At 39.2% G+C, this 24,494-nt stretch overlaps 1 protein-coding gene across 2 annotated transcripts in view; it reads right to left on the bottom strand.

Annotated features, from left to right (window-relative positions):
* Positions 1-24,494, bottom strand: part of LOC127456318 (transcription factor Maf-like) — a 197,684-nt gene that overhangs the window by 69,206 nt on the left and 103,984 nt on the right. Inside the window, exon 3 of one of the 2 annotated variants that reach the window (XM_051724757.1) lies at positions 7,325-7,999. The exons of the other annotated variant lie outside the window; for it this stretch is intronic. The gene's annotated coding sequence lies outside the window, so the exon portion shown is untranslated. Of the gene's footprint in view, positions 1-7,324; positions 8,000-24,494 lie in introns of those variants that run through there. 2 annotated transcript variants of the gene reach the window in all.

Below are 24,494 nucleotides of genomic sequence, written 5' to 3'. Positions count from 1 at the left end.
AGTAACATCTTAGTTAAACTAATAGTCATATTTACTGTCTTAATATATTTAAATAAACTTAAATACCACCTAAAAATGCAAAATAAATCAATAACTTGAATAATTAAAATTTGCACTTTAGAATAGGGGGTCAAGTTGTCTTAAATAGAGGATTTTAGTAATTTTATTATTAACAGCTTCATAAAGCCAGTACTGATTAGCCTTAATTACTGGCTTAATATTGTTTAGTAAGCAAGATGGATCTCTGAAATACAGTACTAATTACATTACTATCTACACACACACACACACACACACACACACACACACACACACACACACACACACACACACACACAAGTAAGTTTAACTGGATTAAGTCTGGATTAGGCCCTGCATATTCACTGAACCTAGAATGGCCCCTGAGGACAGAATGTGAGACACTGGTGTAAAAAAGTATGAAATCTACAGTATATTGGTGACTCAGAACTTGAGTTTAAAAGCTGTTTGTATGTGGTGATTGGTGTCATTTGAGTTACTGTTGCTCTTCAACCACAACGTAAATTTTAGTAGTGTGTGTTTGAGGGCATTTTCATCATGGTACATTGTTTGTCGGCGGTTGTGGTCCGTTAAAATGCATTTATATTTCTTGGCCTTTATAAAAGCATGAAGAGCAATCACTGGATGTAATGACTCCTGTGTGATGACTGCAGCTGGGCATTGGTTGGCAAAAGTATTTGTGGTTATAAAAGCATCCTTTAGTTCTCTCCACTCTGAATATAAGAAAAAGGTTGATAGATGACTCATCAGGAATCATTTTCCCTTGTAAATACACACATTGTTCATATAGTCCAATCACAAACTAAATATGTTAGATGATGCACATGTTATGTCAATTTTTATAGAAAAAAATTACGAAAGTAACCAGGATGTTCCCTATCTGTCACTCACTCGATGTTGTGTCGATGTAGTGACACTAGGGGTCCCTATAAAAACACCATGACTAACTGAACTGTGTTACGTGGACTGGAGGTGCGAGACGGGCAGACCTTGTGTGCCTCGTAGCCAGTGCACCCGGCCGTCATGTAGCCTCCCCAATGTTCTTACAAGCGTGACACGGTCCCCTGCACCTCGGGGAAGGGTCGACTGCCCAAAAATGGGGACCGGTTGACCCAGCCGCGGCCTCTTCTCCTTTTTTTTCCTCAAAAAGAACGAGATCGTTCAGCTGGGGGCCACATAGTGGTCTATGTCGGGGGGTGTCCCTCCGAAGGGGAGGACACCGCAGAGACCACATCCTGCCTGGAGGGGGGTATTTGAGTGGAAACATGTCACATGGTCTTACCGAGTTTTGTCGGAAGTATCTTATGTGGAGAAGTCCCGTGGTAGGTCCTACCCGAGGAGGGAGGAGCTCTACAAACACGGTGACAAAGGGCAGAGTGACCTCTGCCCAAGGAAGACTCGGTTTACCAACAGGGAAAACATTTTGCGGAAGATACATCACACGGTGTTACCTACGGGCAACCAGCGCATGTGGAGCACCTACCCCAGCACAGGGCCTAGTTAGCACACGTAATGGGCCGGAAGCGAGTTTCTCCGAAAACCCGCCTGCCACAGGGCTAAGGAGGAAGGTTATCTGGGGTCCACAACTTTTTGAACACGACTGGGATTCAAAGCGTGCATCTTCACCTCGGGGAGGGGAAAGGCGTTATGTGCAAACGGTACACCCGTCTAGCTGTCCCGGAAACTTACCTGCTCGTACCTGACAAGACAAGGGACGAGACCGGCTCAAACCGGAGATTGTAAAACCTCGCAAAGCTGTTGGGTGTTGCCCAGCTCGCTGCTCTGCAGATATCTGCTAAAGAGGCACCCAGGAGGCTGCCACACTCCTAGTAGAGTGGGCTCGTAGCACCAAGGGGTGCGGCACGTCCTGGGCATGTTATACCATAGCGATGGAGTCAATGGCCCAGTGGGAAATCCTGTTTGGAGACAGCACTCCCTTTCCGCTGTCCACCAAAGCAGACAAAGAGTTGCTCGGAGCTTCAAAGGCTCTGCATGCGATCCATATAGATGAGTGATGTGATTGTGTCTACCACTGCAGGTGGTAGGCCACTTAGGTTTTCCACGTCCCATCCAAGGGCCAGACATGGAGGTTCCAGAGGTCTGGTCACGGGTGCCAGATGGTGCCCCATCCCTGAGAAAGAAGGTCCTTCCTCTGGGGAATTCACCAGGGAGGGGTTGTCGCGAGGAGCGTGAGGTCCGAGAACCAAGTTTGGGTAGGCCAGTAGGGTGCTACAAGGATGACCTGCTCCTTGTCCTCCCTGACCTTACACAACGTCTGTGCAAAAAGGCTCACTGGGGGGAACACATACTTGCGCAGCCCCAGGGGACAGCTGTGTGCCAGTGCATCTGTGCCGAGGGGAGCCTTGGTCAGAGTATACCAGAGTGGGCAGTGGGAGGATTCCTGGGAAGCAAACAGGTCTACCTGCACTTGACCGAATTGGTAGGGTCAGACCGAATTGGTGGGCATAGCATAGCATAGATTGGCATAGCATAGTGTAGTATGTCATTGCGAACTCAGCCCATGATGCATACATCATTGTTGTCATTGGTGAGTCTGGAATAAGCGTCATTCAGCGTTGAGCCAGGCAGCTGGTCTCAAATCACCCTTGTGGTACTTTTATGGCATACGTCACAGTGATGGTGGTGCTGTATACAGTTGGACAAAATTCCTCATTATTTCAGGATGACCAGAGCAACATTTCAGTTGTAATGATTAGTCCTCTGGTTAGTTCAGTTATGAACGAGTTATTCAGTTACATGACTTTTTTGATGCAAATCCTGTATTCCTTATAAATTCAATAGGAGTTTATTCGGTAAATGTGTTTCATTATAGTTTATGCACATTTCTTCTTATCGAATAAAATATGTATCCACCTCAAGCGAGTGTATAAGTTTTTTAATGCATATTTTTGGAGATTTGATTTGCATCTTGGTGTTTCCATCCAGCAGTTTTTATGTGATATCCCAAAAAGCATATAAAAATACACAGATGGAAACCCAGCTAATGACATTTTGAAGATGCAGGCAAAAAGTTGGTACAGTGACGTTTTGGTCATAAGACTGCCCTGGCTGTGCAGATGAACTGAATGACTTCCTGCGGGGTTAAGTGTAAGACGGGGTAAACTAAAGAACAAGGTGTAAGCAGAGAGATAAGAGAGATTACAGAAATAGACTGATTTATGTTTTATATGAAAAGTTCATAGTTCAAAGTTCAACTTCAAACACATCTTTTGCACTTTTCTTCCTCTAGATGTCTATATGTTGTCTTATTTGTTGCCTTTGATATTGTTTCTTTCATCATTCAGAGTTGAACTAAAATTGAACTGAACTTTTTATAAGGGCCATTTTCTACACTTTTTGAGCATCTTTCTTTTCCCTGAGGTCCACTTATAATATTATTTTATTTTATTTTTTTGTCTCAGTACTTGGTCTCAGTACTTGGTGGTGTCATTTGAGGTCATCCTGGTGCTCTTTAAACATCATGTTGATTTATTTTTGGTAATGTCTGTTTGTGGACATTCTCATGTGGGAATAAGGGAATATCATGAGGGCACAGTGTTTGTCGATGGTTGTGGTCCAAATATTTTAGCACAACATCATAATTTAGTTTTCATAATTTTCCACCCTTTCTCTGATGCTGTCAGTATGAAATGGTGTTCATACCTACAGCGATATGTAGCAACAAAACAATGGCAATTTGTCAAGGTGATTTCCAGCAAAAATGTGATGTGGTGACTATACCAGTGCAGACAGTTGAGCTTATGTGATCCACCACCCCATATAGTCAACTTGGTACGCCTCCTAGCAACCTCCATAACAGAGAATGGCAGACCGCCAGTGATTAAACCGCTGTCAGTGTGAACGCACTTTTAGAGTTAAACAGGCTGTTTGTTGCTGTACTTTTGAGACTTCTATGTACATTACGTTACAATTGGCTAACCTCTGTCTACCAGTGTAATACACGTTGTCATTCATCAGGGCTGGTTGAGTTGTTGAATAGTCAGGATGATCACATGAGAAAATTGCGACAAGAGGTCGCCTTGCCCTCAGTGGCCTGCCCGTCAATGGACGAAGCTGGTGCATGTGCACCTTTGCAACTGTATTCTTTCACAACTCTTCGAATGCATGTGGTGTAAAAAGGCACAGCAAGTCATTTGAATAGTAAATACATTCATATACTCTTAACTCTAAACCTAACCATAACAGTACTGAGACCAAAACAGCATTGTTTCATTTAGTTCTGTCCAAATGTAATATTTTGCTAACCAGCATGGGCGGTTTTTGTTGGCATGAACCTTTGCCGAATGATGGTGCTTGTCTGGAATTCGGCACATCGGGTCCGAATGTGGGTCGAAATTAACTAACACACCGGTTTCCCGTGTAATCATGTTGGAATAGTTTTAACAAAGCTTGAACATGACATACTTGTATTTAACACTTCAGAAGTGGGAAGTAGGTTAATTCCGATAGCACATGAAGGCAGCATTAGTCTCAGTAAATGGACTGGGGTGGGAGCTTTGTGCTGTGAAAGTTATAGTACATCTACATAGTACCTCAAAAGCAAGAAAAATATTTTTTTTTACATGATATGTCTTGGGGCCTTTTTTTTTTTTTTTGTCAGTCATTCCCCTTTGTTGAGGAAGAAAGAACGGTCCTCAAACACACTATAGCATTGTCTAAAGGCACTGTGGGAGAAAATCAAACACAACAAAATAAATTAATTGTTGTTTGAAAGTGATGTTCAGAAGGAGTGAATCTTCAATGCTCCAGCTCTGTGTTCTGGCTTTCATTAACATGACTACTCTTGACATAAGCATTTTTTGCACTTAAATAGTTAATATATGAAAGTGCTTGCCCTATACAGTACGGGAAGTTTTCTTTAGAAGTTTCTCTTTTATATCAGTGGGAGTGACTCTGCAATGTCTGAATGCTGCAATATTCATAAAGTATTTGGGAACTTTCTACCCTTTGATAGCTTTGAAGTTACTATCCCTCCCTCACCATGTCTATCCGTTCTCAGTATGGTTTTAAATAAGTAATCGGACACTTGGATAAACACACTTTTTCTCCACACATTTATGTTTGGACATATTTTTAAGTGTGCCGCAGTGGCTCCTTTCAAATGTAAATTCAAGACAGCGAAGGGTTTCGCCCACTCCTTAGCCCGAGAGATGCAGATGCAGCCCTGGCTTTGGCCCCCTCCGTCTTCCACGCCACTGGTCGCGTCCCCACCGGCAGAGCATTATGAAAATGGACTGCATTTCTGTTGCACTTTTTGTGGGTGTTCCACTGGCGATCAACGGTAGGGTCAGATAGAAACGATAGCGCTGCATCAGAGGAGATAGAGGTGGAGGGTAATGCTATACCAGACCAGGAAACAGGCGGGAAGTCTGAAGCCCTTATGCCATGCAGAAACGGCAAGCTCAGGAGAAGCTGTCTGGGCCGTGTTGAAGGAAACGATAAAATATTAAGGGACACTGGATACCCTGCCTCTCCTGGCTGCAGACTGGAAAACATTGGGAGTTAACCCTGGCCACGTGTGTCTGGGAAGTGTGTGTGAGTGTGTAGGTTGAAAGAGAGGTCAGTATATAGATGATCGAAAATGACAGGGCCTGTTGATGCCATCAAACCGTGGTGTGTAGGAATTGAGTGCCATACAGAGAGTTTTCCATATCTATTTCCTATATTCCTCATATTCACTTCACTTCATCCTTAAAACTGACAAAATATCTTAAAGGAATGTGATAAATCTATAATGTGATAAAATCACTTATACGGTTTACCTGTGTTGTGTCATCATGGCAATGAAGTTGTCATATTGGATAACATTTTAGAGTGATAAGGTTAGTAAGCAATTTACGTCACAAGCGATCACACTAAAGTGGGCTACTAAACGACATAATCATACGGGAAATCGACATGTTTCCTCCCGATTGTTCATGTACCCTGAAATCAACCCCATTCTGTCAAATTACTGACATTTTTCAAACATGATCACCATTGTCTCTAGTGTTACTGATAGCGTGTTGCACAAGCAGCCTCCAAGACAGGGGTTATGGTGCCATGGAATCCATAGTAACTTAGTAATTGCGTTCATATAAACAATGATGAGTGCGATTCGAAGGTTGCATTTTTGCCCTAAAATTTAATTTTTACTCTACTGACGGTTATGTTTAGGTTGGGGTTTGTGGAGGAAGAATTAATAAAATATGCTTTCATGTTGACTGTATTATATAAAAAATACAACTCTGTGGAACTGGATGTCACACATGCCCAAACATTCAATAGAACCTCCAGCTTTGACCACGGGGGGCAGTGGTTCAAATTTTGGCAAGCACAAACTGATTTCAGCAGCAGAACTTTTCACCTACACTGTCACCGAATCAAAAGGTGATCTGTCTGTAGTAAACGTTTAATGGTTAACATTCTGTTTTGCAACCCAAAAGTCACAGGTTCAGTCCCAACTAGAGTTTATTCAGGAGAGAGATATTTAACAGTCTTTCTATTATAGACTCAAACATGGCACTAATAACTAGCTCACTCCAGGGACACTATGCGCCTGCAATTATAAGATGCTTTGGATGAAAAGTGTCAGATAGTTCTGACTTAAAATGCATCTATCCTCAGGGTGTTTGATATTATAGCTGGCCTTTATCTTTTCATGCCATCATCTCCTCTCCTTGCAGAAATGTGCAGTGTTAGCGATGCTTTCAAAAACAAACCAGATGGTTGGCTGTTACCTTAAGCGTACAGGTCCTATTTGAGGTATCGCCTGCTGTTTAAGATGGCTTGCCATGTGAGAAACTTTTGGCCATTGGGGACTACATATGTTTCTTTGTCATTGGGATGTGGCCACCAAGGACTGTATGGATTTGGCATTATGATATTCAAAATCATCTAACAACACTTGAGTTTGAGGTATTTCATAATGCAATGTTAAGAAAAAAGACATTATTGGGGAGACAGGATTATTCCATGTCTCATAGTCTCCAGATAAATTTCAGAGATGGTTAGGGGTTGATATGTTGGTAATCTCAACCTTTCACTGACAGCCTGATGCGCATCGCACACAAAACTAGAAAGCACATGAGGAAAATCACAATCTCCTATCAGATGGCCTGAATAAATACGCAACTTCAGAGAGTGAGGGTGCACATGTTTTCTAACAGACTGCCTGGAAAAAAGCCATATTTTTTTACACTTACAGGGCTGCTACAATGATTGAATGTTTCTGAGGGGAAACAATAATAAGTGGGTTTGTCAAAGTTTCCTAGGTTAGTGGCATTAGGATGATCAGAGTTTTGTTTAAGATGCTAAGTAGCAAGTAAACTAAATATCAATGAGCAGAATTATATTTAACTTTGTTTCCATGTTACATCTTTACCAACATCTGTACTTGTTACATTTTTACAGACATAAATTCTGATCACAATCTATGGTTGGTTGGTTGGCTGTTTGGATGGATGGATGGATGGACGGTTGGTTGGATGGAAGTTTCGTCATTGGATTGATGTTTCTTCATTTGGTTGGTTGGTTGGATGGTTGGATGGATGGATGGCCGAAAGTTTGGTTGGATGGATGGATGGATAAATGAATGGATGTTCGGTTGGTTGGTTGGTTGGATGGATAGACAGCCAGACGTTTGGTTGGATGGATGGATGGATGAATGGATGTTTGGTTGGTTGGTTGGTTGGATGGTTGGATGGATAGATGTTTGGTTGGGTTGGTTGGTTGGTTGGTTGTTTGATTGGATAGATGGATGGATGGATGGATGATGGATGGATGGATGGATGGATGGATGGCCTGACATTTGGTTGGAAAAATAGATGGATGGATGATGTTTTGTTGGTTGGATTGATGGATTGTTGGTTGGATGGATAGATGGTCAGTTGGTTGGTCGCTTGATTGGTATAATGAGTTTTTCCATGCTCTGTTATTGTGGTATCAGATAAGCCTGCCCCTAAACGCAACACAGAAAAAAAAAACAAAAAAATAAAAACGTTTCGTCACTTTACATGTCCTGTCTAAGTGGGTGACTTGATGCTGATAGTAAAAGGTCTGACTACACGAGACTATAAGGCTATGTTCAGACTGCAGGCAAATCTGATTTTTTCTCAAATCAGATCTTTTCAGGCAGACTGTCCGCACTATTAATTGCAAGTGATCAAATCAGATTTGCGCGTTCAGACATAACCAACCTATCATGGGTTGCTTTGGATATGACACAGGCGTACCCACGTGACAATGCTTTCAAAACAGATGCTGGAAAAATGGAGGTGCATCATCTCGCTCTCCAAATAAGCATCCTGTCCAGTCGCGGTGCAGAACTCCTCTGTCGCACAAGAAAGACTCAGCGACGGAGGAGACTGGTAAATATTGTGATGTTCCATGCTGCAGTCACGGCCGACTTATGAATACTTCCGGCATTTCATCACCGACTTTTGACATCATCATTGTGTGTCGCGTTAAGAGTGACGCAAAAGACCATTTGAAATCCGATTTGAGCAACCAGAGCGTCCGGACTGAGACGCATCTGAAAAAATCAGATTTAAATCGCATTTGAAGCCACCTCTCGATGTGGTTTGAATCAGATTCAGAAAAATCTGATTTCGTGTGTTTTTTTTTGCTGTCCAGACTATCAAAACTCATCTGGATACAATCTGGATATGCAAAAAAATCTGATTTTTAGTGGCAGTCTGAACATAGCCTAAGAGAAACCATTATGAGTCATTGCCGGTAGAGGCATCATGCCCATTGCCCTCTCAGATTTTTAAGCCAAGAGGATTTAGAATGGATTATTTGAACTTCCAAAAACTTATTTATAACATGATAATTAAATTAAATGATTATTACATGAAAAAAAGAATGTCTGTGGCAAAAATCTTTATTCACATGTTCTGCTATAGGTGACAACCCGTGGGTGCTTCGGAGATTGTGCTCACAGGGAAGTTCGAGTACCCAAGGGAAAGCACGGTATTATGGTAATAAAATAATTAATTGCATCAATTTATGTGCAGTTAAATTTGCCAACTATGTCTGATCTCTGTTGAACAGTCAGTTAAGTTATATTAATTAGTCATAGTCTAATATGTCTGTTTGATCAGTTGCCTTAAACTTCCTGTGATGCTGAAATGTGTTTGGCAGGTTTTGCAGCGTCTTGACTCTTTACAATCTCTTTTCTTCATGGTAAAAGAAAGCAGCGGCTTATTATCTTATTCTCTCTGAAATTTCAGTGTAAATCTTCTCCTTTACGGTCATTATAAAACTGTTAAGTAAACTATTTTATGAAGACACAACATATTCATGCAGAAATACAAACCATTTTGTTTAGCTAATTTTCTTTTCCATTTCTTTCGCAGTTTTTCTTCTTACATCGCAAAATAGCTAAATATGTCAGATACGCGTTCCACCTCATAAAATGCAACCAAATGTGTCCCCATTACTGATACACATTTACTGTAAAGCAGCTGCAAATTTAATTGGTTTATTAAAAAAGTGTATGACACTGCAATTTATAATGCATGTTGCAGCATTAAAAATGTTGTGTAAATGCTGTGGCTGACCCTGGTGCCCCCTCAAAGAAAAATAAAATGGCCTGGATGGACACAGAAATTATGGGGCTAATTCTAAAGGCAATCAATGTGGAAACATCCAGCGGAATATGACAATAAATCAATGAAACAATTCCTGAGCTCTCAGGTTGAGAGTAGTTAAAGCTCTTAAACATAGATACAGGACAAAATGCCACAATTAGCCCTCTTTCCTGTGTGCAATGTACAACGCAGTTATAAATAACACCAAGCTGAATTTCCCACTTTAATTAATGTCTCAATTAGATTGGGAACATTAAAGGTAGTAATGATTTCACTCTTTGCTCTGATCATTAACAGCACGCTCACTCTTGCCTGAGATATTCGCACGATTCTGTGGATGTATTAGACTAGATTAATGAAGGCTGTATCAAAAGGTAATTCACTTTGTCAATTTATCCACTCGTATTGTAGGCTAGTCTGTCTTCGCCACTTACACCCAAACACCACACCACACATGCATGTTGAGCATTTAATTCAAAACCATTGGCACTGAAGACAAAACAAATTTACGAATGCAGTTTTCTTCCTGCGTTGACATACCTCCTATTGAAACAGGAAGTTGGGGCAGGCATATAGAAGGGCTCTGCCTTAAAAAAAAAAAACCTTAGCGTTTTTGCTAAGGTCACAGTCAAGAAACGTGATTTGCTACTTGCTAGTCGGGGAGGGGACATTCTCACTCTAGAAAGTATCTGATTGGACAAGGATCTGGTCATGCAAGATGATGTAATCCAATTTGTCAAGAGAAGTAGATTAGTAAACAGACATGTGTTTATTTACATTTCCTCTTGGTGAGGGGTTTAATGAGTAGTTTCAGATGACAGATGACAAAGTCTATGAAAGGAATGAGAAAAATCGGTACAGGCTTTTTTGTGAGTACTGCTGATAACCAAAATAGACAGCATTTGTCAAAAGTGCCGCCGCGAGCAGGTAAACTTTCTTAGGAGAGTGTATCACACAAGTCCAAGTATATCAGATGGTGTGTTGTAATCCCAGATGAAATCAAAATGATACATAGGAGGTCTTATTATTGCAATATAGTCTGTTACAGTCATAAAGGCCTTCGGGCCTAATAATCCTTTACAGAGTAATCAGTATTTACTGTTGGCCTCATAGTGCTCGCCAGTGCTTGCTGATATTGAACTGCAAGATGTCTTGAACTCTTTAGATACTATCAACCTCAACATCCAATCTATGGTAAAAGGAATTGTTCACCCAAAATTTTTAATTCTGCCATCATTTACTTAAAGGTGCACTCAGTAATTTTTTCCTCATTTAAAAACTTTAACTCCTAAAGACATGAACTGTAATTTTGCAATATACACTATATTGCCAAAAGTATTCGCTCACCCATCCAAATAATTGAATTCAGGTGTTCCAATCACTTCCATGGCCACAGGTGTATAAAATGAAGCACCTAGGCATGCAGACTGCTTCTACAAACATTTGTGAAAGAATGGGCCGCTCTCAGGAGCTCAGTGAATTCCAGCGTGGTACTGTGATAGGATGCCACCTGTGCAACAAGTCCAGGCGTGAAATTTCCTTGCTACTAAATATTCCACAGTCAACTGTCAGTGGTATTATAACAAAGTGGAAGCGATTGGGAATGACAGCAACTCAGCCACGAAGTGGTAGGCCACGTAAAATGACAGAGCGGGGTCAGCGTATGCTGAGGCGCATAGTGCGCAGAGGTCGCCAACTTTCTGCAGAGCCAATCACTACAGACCTCCAAAGTTCATGTGGCCTTCAGATTAGCTCAAGAACAGTACGTAGAGAGCTTCATGGAATGGGTTTCCATGGCCGAGCAGCTGCATCCAAGCTATACATCACCAACTGCAATGCAAAGCGTCAGATGCAGTGGTGTAAAGCACGCCGCCACTGGACTCTAGAGCAGTGGAGACATGTTCTCTGGAGTGACAAATCACGTTTCTCCATCTGGCAATCTGATGGACGAGTCTGGGTTTGGCGGTTGCCAGGAGAACGGTACTTGTCTGACTGCATTGTGCCAACTGTGAAGTTTGGTGGAGGGGGATTATGGTGTGGGGTTGTTTTTCAGGAGCTGGGCTTGGCCCCTTAGTTCCAGTGAAAGGAACACTGAATGCTTCAGCATACCAAGAGATTTTGGACAATTCCATGCTCCCAACTTTGTGGGAACAGTTTGGGGATGGCCCCTTCCTGTTCCAACATGACTGCGCACCAGTGCACAAAGCAAGGTCCATAAAGACATGGATGAGCGAGTTTGGTGTGGAAGAACTTGACTGGCCTGCACAGAGTCCTGACCTCAACCCGATAGAGCACCTTTGGGATGAATTAGAGCGAAGACTGCGAGCCAGGCCTTCTCGTCCAACATCAGTGTCTGACCTCACAAATGCACTTCTGGAAGAATGGTCAAAAATTCCCATAAACACACTCCTAAACATGGTGGAAAGCCTTCCCAGAAGAGTTGAAGCTGTTATAGCTGCAAAGGGTGGGTCGACGTCATATTAAACCCTATGGATTAAGAATGGGATGTCACTTAAATTCATATGCGTCTAAAGGCAGATGAGCGAATACTTTTGGCAATATAGTGTATGTAGGAAATCATGAGCACTCACATTAAAATGAAGACTCCAGTCATATCAGTAAACTTATAAAAGCTGTTTTATTCTACATGGAGATGGTCCGCACATGGGGGCTGCCATGTTAGAATCACATGACCAGCCGAATACTACTCACTTAATCTCAGTAACCATCCTGTTATCTGACACTTTCACTCATTGATTAAAGTAGTCGTGGTTGACTGTGAATATTTAGATTCTACAATGGCATCTGAAATTGAAAACTATTGATTTTAAATGATGCTGCATCCAAGCCACTAGGTGTCACTGTAGGTCCAAGATAACACAAAGACAAAAGTTACTGAGTGCACCTTTAACCTCATGTCATTCAAAACTTGTAAGAACTTCCTTCTTCTGTGGGACAAAAAAGTCAAATTTTTCAACCTTGTATCATAGAATGAACGTTACTATAACTACATTTTTGCAAACTGATTTTTACATGCAGAATTTTAGGTTTTGTCACAAATCCTGGTGAAATTAACAAAAGAGGTGCACAACAACTGTGCGTTTTATTCACTTTCACACAAATCATGACTACAATGGCTGATTATGACTTTATTAACATTTAATAAATGTTTCACACTTTTACTCACACACTATGTTATGATACAAAACACTTTTACTATAATGCATCATTTGAAAAACAATACATTTTAACACTTGTATTACAGACCTACATACATTTACACACTTATTCCAATGTGATTAACTTACCCGGTAGCTCATCAGGTAGGATACTGGACTCTGGACTCGGAAGAATGTGGTTCGAGGCCAGTCAGCAAGGTGAGGCCAAAGTGTCATAGAAGTGACAAAAGATGATGTGGTTGCTTCAGAAAATGTGCTTTTCATTTCTTATTTTGTTTTTGGACATTATTGGTTAAGATTAGGGGTTGGTAAAGGGTAAGGATATCTGTTTTGTGTTTACCTCTCATTGGATTTTAAATTACTGTTGGTTAGGTTTTGGTTAAAGTTTTAGGTTAGGGGGGTATGCTTTCCTCATTAAAACCTCCATCTAATATTCACCTTAAAAACCTTGTCTGATTATGACACCATTTCACTCGCTTTTAGCACCCCCCGCTGGACATTTCATTGGGAAACTGCAGCCAAATGTGTAATAAGACACGTAATTTAGTTTTGCAAAAATGTTGCCATGATCACGTAATGTTCATGAGACCAGGCTGATTTTTTTCTAAATAATATCTTGGCCGCTCTTTTCCATACAAAATTGTTTTATAGGCACTGGGTCTGTCAAGCTTCAAAATGACAAAAACGCCAAGCGCCATTGGTTCGCATGTGTTTTGTGACCAAACAAAATTGCCATATTTTATTTGAGAGCTACAGAGGAGGGGAAGGTTATTTTGTACACTGGAAAAAAGTTTTTTTCTGGTCTTATGTTCCTGTAAAAATATCTAAAAATCCTTTCAAACTTATTCAACCAATCAAGCAACCAGCCAACCGACCATCCATCCAACTAACCAACCAACGATCCATCTGTCCAACCAACCTACCAACCAAACATCCACCCACCCATCCACCCAACCATCCATCCAACTAACCAACCATCCATCCATCCATCCAATCAACCAACCAACCAACCAACCAACCAAAATAAATAAACCTTAAGAAGCAAATTTAAAAAAAGATATAAAGTCTTGTTTTCAGTGAAATCGAGCAAAATTGGGTTTATGCTTTAAAAATAAAATAATTGCCAGTGGGGAAAGAAAAAGTGTTTTCCCTTTGACTCAATTTCTATTGGCAAATAGATTTTATAATCTTTTTTTCTTATAAGCTTATACATGACTATATTTTGTTAGATTTCTCAGAAAACAAAGACAAAATATCTCTTGCCATTTTGCTTCTCAAGTAAATCTATCTTGTTTTAAGAATGCTTTAGATATTTTTACAGTAATCAAATAATTGTTTGCAATGTATGGAAGAGAGGAAGCCATTGTAAGACTTCAGAAGACTTGAAATAAAGAACACAAATCATATGGGCAACATCTATGAAACTGATGTTATTATTTTATGGTGCTTTTTATTGTCATTTTAGAGCTTAATAGACATTAATAGGTACTGGGTCTGTAAAGCTTCAAAATAATGCCAAGTGCCATTGGTTTGCATGTGTTTTGTGTCCAAACAAAATTGACATAGACATCCCATTTCATTTTCATTGCATGTAAAAAAAAGTGGCCAAGATATTCTTTAAATCCTTTTGTGTAGCATAGAAAAGTCATATTGGAACATTTGGGAGTAAATTATGTCAAAATTGTCATTTCTGGGTGAACTATTCCTTTAATACATTCAAGGCAACTGGCTGAAAGTCTTTTGGAGAGTCGACAAGTTGCAAATGGATGCTACCAGTTATCACTACATCATAAAAACAGAATACCAAACAAAAGTGTGCGCTGATAGACATGGGCTGCTATTTCACTGAATTCATAAATCTGCATGTTTTCTTTCGAATCGCACCTTGAACAGCTCACCTTCTTGAAAATACTACTGCCAGCAGCACATTGGCCACAATGATTTATGTGGTAAGTGATCTGGCCAAAATCGATTTAAACTGTCAGCATTAACTGGACATCAACCTTGGTATCATATCATGTGCAGGTTTTGTAATTCAAGTGACCGCAGTCTCGTCTTGCTGGTCACCTCTAATCACACTAGAGGCACATGACCCTGATGCACTGTACAGCTAGGACTTATGAAAACACTGTACTCCACCAGTACAATGTGCAGAGTCGTACACTGTAAAAAGTGGTAACCTGCTATTCTTACCTTAAGGAACTATTTTTACCTGATCTAACCCTTAAAATGATTTTTGTTGGTCTAAACTAATGTATTCAGGTTGATTCAGGGATGTTAAAGAATATTTGGTAACACCTTCTATGAAGCCAATATTTATAATGCATTGTAAAGGCATTATACATGCATTATACTGCATTCATGATGTCTCATAATAGGCCCTTATAACATAGTTATAACTTCTCATAACTATTTATAACTAAAGTTACAATACATTATAACACGTCCCCTTTTCATAGTTATACTTTAGTGTATAAGGCATTATAACACAAACAACAGTCAATTTTAATGCAGCAGAAGTTAATAAAGTTAATCATATAAGTACTGTATATTGTAAACAGTCAAAAGGCTTTATGACATGATCATATTATAAGTGGCCTTTACCTGCTTTAAATAAAGATACAAAAGCAATATCTTCTTATAAACAGCCATAACAAACTTGTAAAATACAATAATAAAATAAAAAAATAAAATAAGTCTCCAAATAACATGCACAAACATTATAGTTTATTGAGTCCAGTATAGAATCAGTTTGATTTCTTTTTTTATTCTTCTGTGGTTTTACACCCAAGAAGATTGGCTACATGTGTGATCAACATACATAATTTTAACCTTGTAGATTTACAAGTGTTTTTCATAATATCTCAAAATGTATATTGAATGTGAGTTTAGTTTTTTTTGTGCATGTGTAATGTTTATAACTTCCAGCATGACTTGTAATGTCTTATAACCACTTAAAATATCTTATGGATGTTTATAAGAATACATTGTTTTCATCACTTTACTTAAAACATACCTATATATTACAAATATATACTATAATACATTATAACATCTGTAGATAAAATTAATTTACTTTTTTTCTGAGAATATATATTGAATTAAAGGAATGTTCCAGTTTCATTATGTTAAGTAAGTTAAGCTAAATCAACAACATTTCAGGCATAATGTTGATTACCACTAAACATTATTTTGACACATCCATCATTTAAGTAAATAAATGCTAAAATGCTCACTTTTTAGAAAGTATAGCCAAATTATGTAATATTATACGTGTTAACATGATTTTAGTGTCATCAAATCAGGGATTAACCAGCATTATGCAATTTACAACATTATAGAGTTTACGGTCATTACATAGTAATGACAATTAAGTTGTAACGTTTAGATAAAACTTCACACAGATAGGGTTAGTAAGTGATTTAATTGCACTAATGTTGACACGTGTAATGTTTACGTCTTGTGGCCATATTTTTGATACAGTGTTTATTTTAACTGTAATGGATTGGGCCCATTCACTTCCATTGTAAGCAACTTACTGTAACCGTGATTTTTGCCTTTTTTAATTAAATTATTTGTTTGTGGTAATCCACATTGTGCCACGAATGCTGTTGATTGAGCCAAACTTTTTGTGTATTGAACCAGGAACATTCCTTAAGGAATATTCCGGGTTCAAAACAAGTTAAGCTCAATCAACAGAATTTGTAGGATAATGTTAATTACCACAAAAATGTAGTTAGACTTGTCCATCCTTTTCTTAAAAAAAAAAACAAAAAAAAAAAAACAGTTCAAACTCATTCAAAAAATGAAGATTTGATGCATTTCTATGCCCAGCCTTATTTTTTTAAATGGAGTACTCTGAAATCAAACAGAAACATAGAGGAGGTTACAGGCAGCCACAGTCACACCATGTCCTAACCTGAAGGTAAACAACACTCAATAAAAGGTATATGTTCTATGGTAATCAGAATTTTTGTCCTAACCAGCAGTGATGAGCGATGGTACATTCTATCGATCTCTTGTTTTCTATTTTTGACATTGCGCGGGTAACTATGTCCACCGTGAACTGGCCAAAAACTTTCAAAAAAATAAGGCTGGGCATAGAAATGCATCAATTCTTCGACTACAAACTCTTCAGACATGTTTGTAAGTTCTGTTTTCTGTTTTCTGTGCAGCTGTGTTGTGTTCTGTTGTCACTATAGCTGTGGAGGACCTGTTTTTAGATAAAACGAGTTTTCGCTTGAATGCCCCAATGTCGCGAGGGCGTTGCGTGAACTGTTGCTCTTGTGCCTTATATAAACATGCAGAGGAAATCAACAGTCGGTCAGCAATTTCACTGAATAATACATTTGATTTTGGTTTGCTTCTCACCAAACCTTATCATATGCTTTCATAACAATCATGAGTCTATTGGAATAATTTATTAGACTTCTGAATTATATTTTTGTGTCCTTTTGATGCTTGAAGAGGTTGTCACCAAAAACTGCCGTTGTATGACATCACTGAGCACAACATTTTTTCACAATTACTCCCTTTGTGTTAAGAAAAAGAAAGAAAGTCATATGGGGTTATAACAACACAGGGGTGACTAAACAATGACTGAATTTTTATTTTTGGGTGAACTAATCCTTCAAGGGTTTTACGTTTTACTGCATGTCATCATGACAATAAAGTTGTAAAATTGGATATAACTTTATACAGAAAAGGTTAATAAGCGATTAAATCACACTAAAATCATATTAACACGCATATTGTTTACATCTTGTGGCTATAATTTTGAAACAGTGAGTATTAAAATGTTTATGGATTGGCCCCATTCACTTCCATTGTAAGTGCCTCACTGGAACCCAGATTTTTTCAAGAAAAGGAGGGTTAAATCAAAATAAATTTTTGTGGAAATAAACTTTATGCCACAAATGCTTTCTAATGAGCTTAACTTGTATTGAACATGGAATATTCCTTTAAAGTTTCTTTTTCTCACCTTATTGGCAAACTGTTTTTTTTTTTTGTTTGTTTTTTTAAACATAAGCCTTACTAAATTTTATTAGATTTGTGCTTAAAATAACAAAAAGACTTACAGTATATTGGTCTACAGTTTGCTGCTCAAATCAGTTTTTAAAATGAATAACCAGCACATAAAGAGTGTGCAGAGGAGAGAAGAAGTGTACTAACAGCAACAGGATATATACTGTACAATATGTAAACTTCAATTTGGCAGCATTTGAGATCATGTGGAAATAACTCGTATTATGTATTTGACAAACAAGCAGCTAAACATTATCTCAAACTGCAGGGTCCTGCTAGGGGCCTGATTATTTTGGTCATGGACGGCCATTTGATTTCGACAGCTTGCACATTTACCTATTCAGGGGCAGAAATGGTTGAAACTTCTCATGCAGAACATATTCAGAGAGGGCATGTTTGTGACTCACTTCATGTTTGCAAAGTACATACAGTACATAAAACTCCTCTACCTGGGACACGATAAAGGAAACCCTTTGAAACCCAGACAAGCAAGACCTCGGCACTGTAAGACCAGATGTAGAAGCGGGAGGAGGGGGTTGGGAAAGGTTTGCGACGGCATAAGCGCATCTATTATGCATCCATGCCACTGTGTGATAAGGAGTTGCCGGAACTTGTTTATATGCAGCAATTTGAAAACTAATTGAAAAATCCTGCGGTGAAGCTGATGCATATCAAAATGGGATTATTTTAGAAATAATCATCTGCCACTGTCGGTCAACAACTAATCTTCACTTTGTTGGAATTCAAATTACCTAGCCATGTTTCCATTGCCGCAACATTGGGGCCGGGCCTATGAGGGGCCTATTTATAATAGCTGCAGATAACTTTCAGCAAACCTTCCTCAAAGTTGCCATACTGGACACAAATCCAAGTTCTGCGAGCAAAATTAGCAGCTACTTCAGCCGACAGAGAGGAGCTAGTCTCTGGCACAGTGAGCTGAGAGGAAGTGGTGCTGTTAATATTTGATGGTGCATGTGTTTTGAAGCGGGGTGCATTAACTGCGCATTCTTAGGGCTCTTGGCCCGGCAGTCCGCCACTCTCTGGCTCAAATTGCTGGTGTTTATCACTTCTGCCTGTGCTGGCAACAAAAGACGACACACTATCCCTGTTGAAGAGCTGTCAGTCAGCGCGGTGGGGTGCGAACACTTAGCACAGGATGCAGGGATATTGTTCTAAGCAGCATAGACACACAGGCACTAATACACAGTGTCCCTTCCTCTGTTAAGGGCTTCCTCTGTTGGATCAAACAGAGTGTAAAACGAGTCCCAGGATCGCATTTAAAAATCGCAACTTAACCCAGACAGGATCTACAGCTTTACTTTGAATAAACAGTCGATGTAGACTGCCGTAGAAAGGGTTAGCTCTTAGCATGTTAGCTGTTGACAAGCTTATACATTTTAATTTAATTTAAGCTTTGGTTTTACCCTCATCTTACTATCCGAATATGCATTTTTGGGTCACGCACGAGTAGGGGTAAAGGTTAGATTTAGGGTAAGGTTAGGGGTAGTGTTAGGTTAACAGTGTAACTACAGATATAATTAAATGTAGGTATTTTAAATATAAGTACAATGCAACAACACAAATGTACATGATAAGTACATTGATCAGAATGCTTAACCCTTGTGCATCAATAAAAAAAAAAGTTACTCAGAGGTCCTTAGAGGACAAAAATATCTGCGTCAAAAAACTGCTATAATAATATTAGACTTAGATTATTTTAACCAACATCGGTCCTGATCACAACTACCAAATATTCATTCATTTTTCTGGATTTTAACCCTTTAAATGCCAGTTTGTTTAAATAATGCCACTGTTGTTTTTTACACACACACACATTTCTCAAAACACACTCTGACATCCATACCAACACACCCACATAATTTTTGCTGCATCATTTATTCAATTGGCCTGCAGTGCTCTATAATACAGCAAACATAAAATAGGAAAAAAGCATGTATTTGCTCCATAGGCTAAACATGAAAAAAATGCCGCCATCTGGTGGAAAATATTAAAAATGTAAATTTTGAAGCCAGGGCTCTGGAATGAAAGCATAGTATCATAGAATTCATGATTTTATGCTTTTAAGGGCACTGAGATCAAATATTGCCATTTTAATGGGTTTCAATGGAGACAATTTTGTCCTGAAGGTCCTGAGTGTAACTATTTTGTGTACACAGTGTATTATAGATGTATTATAGGAACTGAGGTTGAAATATCAAAATTCCCCCCAAAATACACACCTTTGGCAGAATTTATGCCATTGACATTAATACAGCCAAAATGATCGAATATACAAAAATAAAAAAGATAAAAATGTCCTGAAGGTCGCACAAGGGTTAAATACATAGTAGTTAAAGACAGCTAATATAAAGTGGGTCCCATTTTTGTTGTACAAAATGCTCTTGACTGCAGGCATGTGCCACTGTAATTATCTATGATAATGCTAACAGGTTTAAAATTGAATTATGAGCATAATTCTTTCCTAAGATAATATAGACTGACAGCTTTAACAGAAGCATCTACCATTGATTAACAACCTCTGAGCTCATTGTAGGTCTGTGTTCAAAGGTATAGAAGTCAGTCAATTCATCTATGGCGAAATGAATTATATTTTTACATGCGGAAACAGACTGTTGCACTCTATTTCAAATTTCTTAATTATTAGCATAATTAGCATAACCTAGCATTAACGAAACCCAAAACTGGCACATAATTTTATTAACACAAAAAAGAAAAGTAATTAAAGTCCCCCCAAAAAAGTATTTTTGAACACTTTTGTTGGTGCTAGCTGTCATGTTTAAATGTGTTTTTGTTCATGTGTTCAGGTCTTTTATTTTGAAATTAGTTCACTTCCTTGTCTAGTCATGTGATTATCCTGTTTCCCTCTTGTTCATCTGCCTTGTTCTCATTGGTTTATAGTCTTGTTATTAGTTTAGTCTTGTTATTGGTTCATGTTTCATTGTCTTGTTATCAGTTTTGTATTTTCATTGGTTGTCTTGTTAACTTGTTTACCTAGTCTTTGTATTTATAGCCCTCATTTTCTCTAGTTCTTGGTCCAGTATTGTTGATGTAATGTTGTGAAGTCTTCACAATGATGTTTTGTTGTCACTTTGGAGTTATTTCATGTTTTGGATCACACGTCATGTTACTAATCTGCACATGTCTTCGTCTGCTCCTGTGTTCAGCCTGTCCTGCCTTGCTCTGTAAAGTTACACTAGCATAGTGGTTACAGGTTTGAACTTGTTAAATCCATTTACTGAATTAAAAAAAAAAAAAAAAAAAAAAACGAATTGCCTCTATAATAATGCAGACTCTAATAAAGGGCATTTTTCTTTCATCAATAAACTGATAATTCAACTGTAGGCCTATACGTTTTCTCTATCCTCATTTCAAATTTTAGTGCACTGTACAACTAAATCGCCCTAAATCAAATAAAAAAAGTGAAGTTAAGAAGATTTTACTTTTAAATAAACTATACATACAGTGGCAAGAAACAGTATTTGAACCCTTTGGAATTAGCTGGTTTTCTGCATTCATTGGTCATAAAATGTGATCTCATCTTCATCAAAGTCACAAGTGTAGACAAACACAATGTGCTTAAGTTAACAATTATAATCTTTCATGTCTTTATTGAACACATCCCATTAAACATTTAGAGTGCTGTGGAAAAATTAAGTAAACCCTTGGATTTAATAACTGGTCGATCCTCCTTTGGCAGCAATAACCTTGACAAAGCGTTTCTTGTAGCTGTGGATTAGACCTGCACAATGAAGACATTTTGGACCATTTTCTTCCTAACACAACTGCTTCAGCTCAGCCATATTCTTAGGATGTCAGATGTGAACAGCTCTCTTGAGGTCATTCCACAGCATCTCTATTGGGTTAAGGTCTGGGATCTGACTGCACCACTCCAAAAGGAGTATTTTCTTTTTTTGAAGCCATTCTGTAGTGGATTTACTTCGATCATTGGGTCATTGTGCTGCTGCATCACCCAACTTCTACTGAGCTTCAGATGACGCACAGCAACCCTGACATTATCCTGTGGGATATCTTGATGAACTTGTTTATTCATGTTTCCCTCGATGCTGGAAAGTGGTTCAGGCCCCTGAAGCAGCAAAGCAGCCCCAAATCATGATGCTCCCTCCACCGTACTTCACCGTTGGGATGATGTTTTCATGTTGGAATGCAGTGCCCTTTTTATGCCATATGTAGTTCTGCGTGTTCTTCCCAAACAATTCAACCTTAGTTTCATTAGTCAACAAAACATTTCCCCAGAAGCGTTGTTGGGTGTCAAGGTGGTATTTGGCAAACTTGCCATGCAGCAATATTTTTGGTGGTGTCCTGCCATGGACACCATGCCTGTTTAATGTTTTTCGTAAGGTAGATTCATGAACAGAGATGTAAACCAGTTCCACTGATTCCTTCAAGTCTTTAGCTGTCACTCTAGGGTTCTTTTTTACCTCATTGAGCTTTCTACGATGTGCCCTTTGAGTCATCTTGGCTGGACGGCCACTTCTAGGGTGAGTACCCACAGTACTAAATCGTCTCAGTTTATAGACAATTTGACTAACTGTGGACAGATGAATACCTAAGCTCTTCGAGATAACTTTGTAACCATTTCCAGCTTTATGTAAATCAACAATTCTTGATCGTAGGTCTTCTGAGATCTCTTTTTTTGTGATGCATTGTCCACATCAGCAGATGCTTCTTTTGAATAGCTAACTCAAACTGTTTTGAGTGTTTTTTATAAGTCAAAGTAGCTCTAACCCACACCTCCAATGTTGTTGCATTAATTGGATGCCAGGTTTGCCAACTCCTTTCATTAGCTTTTGTTGACATCTCATTTTTTTAACCACTCCACAGATTTAATATTAGCAAACAATAGTTTTGACAAGTCCTTTAGGACATCTACTTTGTGCAGGACACAAGTAATTTTTCCAACAATTGTTTACAGACAGATTGTTTCACTTTGAATTGACTATATCACAATTCCAGTGGGTCAGAAGTTTACATACACTAAGTTAACTGTGCCTTTAAGCAGCTTGGAAAATTCCAGAAAATTATGTCAAGCCTTTAGACAATTAGCTTCTGATAGGAGGTGTACTGAATTGGAGGTGTACCTGTGGATGTAAACTCAGCAAAAAAAGAAACGTCTATTTTTCAGGACACTGTATTTTAAAGATGATTTTGTAAAAATCCAAATAACTTTACAGATCTTTTTTGTAAAGGGTTTAAACAATGTTTTCCATGCTTGTTCAATGAACCATAAACAATTATTGAACATGCACCAGTGGAACGGTCGTTAAGACACTAACAGCTTACAGACGGCAGGCAATTAAGGTCACAGTTATAAAAACTTAGGACACTAAAGAGATCTTTCTACTGACTCTGAAAAAAAAAAAAATATCTGCATGAATGTGCCTTAGGCATGCTGCATGGAGGCAAGAGGACTGCAGATGTGGCCAGGGCAATAAATTGCAATATCTGTACTGTGGGACGCCTAAGACCGCGCTACAAGGAGACAGGAAGGACAGCTGATTATCCTTGCAGTGGCAGACCACGTGTAACAACACCTGCACAGGATTGGTACATCTGAATATCACACCTGCAGGACAGGTACAGGATGGCAACAAAACTACCCAAGTTACACCATCCATCAGTGCTCCGATTGTCCGTAATAGGCTAAGAGAGGCTGGACTGAGGGCTTGTAGGCCTGTTGTAAGGCAGGTCCTTACCAGACATCACTGGCAACAACGTCACCTATGGGCACAAACCCACCTTTGCTGGACTAGACAGGACTGGCAAAAAGTGCTCTTCACTGACAAGTCATGGTTTTGTATCACCAGGGGTGATGGTCGGACTCACGTTTATCGTCGAAGGAATGAGTGTTACACTAAGGCCTGTACTCTGGAGCAAGATCGATTTGGAGGTGGAGGGTCCGTCATGGTCTGGGGCGGTGTGTCACAGCATCATCAGACTGAGCTTGTTGTCACTGCAGGCAATCTCAACGCTGTGCGTTACAGGGAAGATATCCTCCTCCCTCATGTGGTATCCTTCCTTCAGGCTCATCCTGACATGACCCTCCAGCATGACAATGCCACCAGCCATACTGTTCGTTCTGTGTGTGATTTCCTGCAAGACAGGAATGTCAGTGTTCTGCCATGGCTAGCAAAGAGCCCTGCATTCTGTCTCCTAGAGATGAACGTAGTTTGGTGCGAAAAGTGAAAATCAATCCCAGAACAACAGCAAAGGACCCTGTGAAGATGCTGGAGGAAACAGGTAGACAAGTATCTATATCCACAGTAAAACGAGTCCTATATCAACATAAACTGAAAGGCTGCTCAGCAAGCCAATGCTCCAAAACTGCCATAAAAAAGCCAGACTACAGTGTGAAAGTACACATGGGGACAACGATTTTACTTTTTGGAGAAATTTCCTCTGGTCTGATAAAACAAAAATGGAACTTTTTGGCCACAATGACCATCGTTATGTTTGGAGGAAAAAGGGTGAGGCTTGCGAGCTGAAGAACATCATCCCAACGGTGAAGCAGGGGGGTGGCAGCATCATTTTGTGGGGATGCTTAGCTGCAGGAGAAATTATGTGGATATATTGAAGCAACATCTCAAGACATCAGTCATGAAGTTAAAGCTTGGTTGCA

This window comes from Myxocyprinus asiaticus, chromosome 18 (assembly GCF_019703515.2).
Source record: "Myxocyprinus asiaticus isolate MX2 ecotype Aquarium Trade chromosome 18, UBuf_Myxa_2, whole genome shotgun sequence".
NCBI lineage: Eukaryota > Metazoa > Chordata > Actinopteri > Cypriniformes > Catostomidae > Myxocyprinus > Myxocyprinus asiaticus.
Note: the sequence above shows the minus strand (reverse complement) of the source record. Positions and strands in the feature narration are given on the sequence as shown.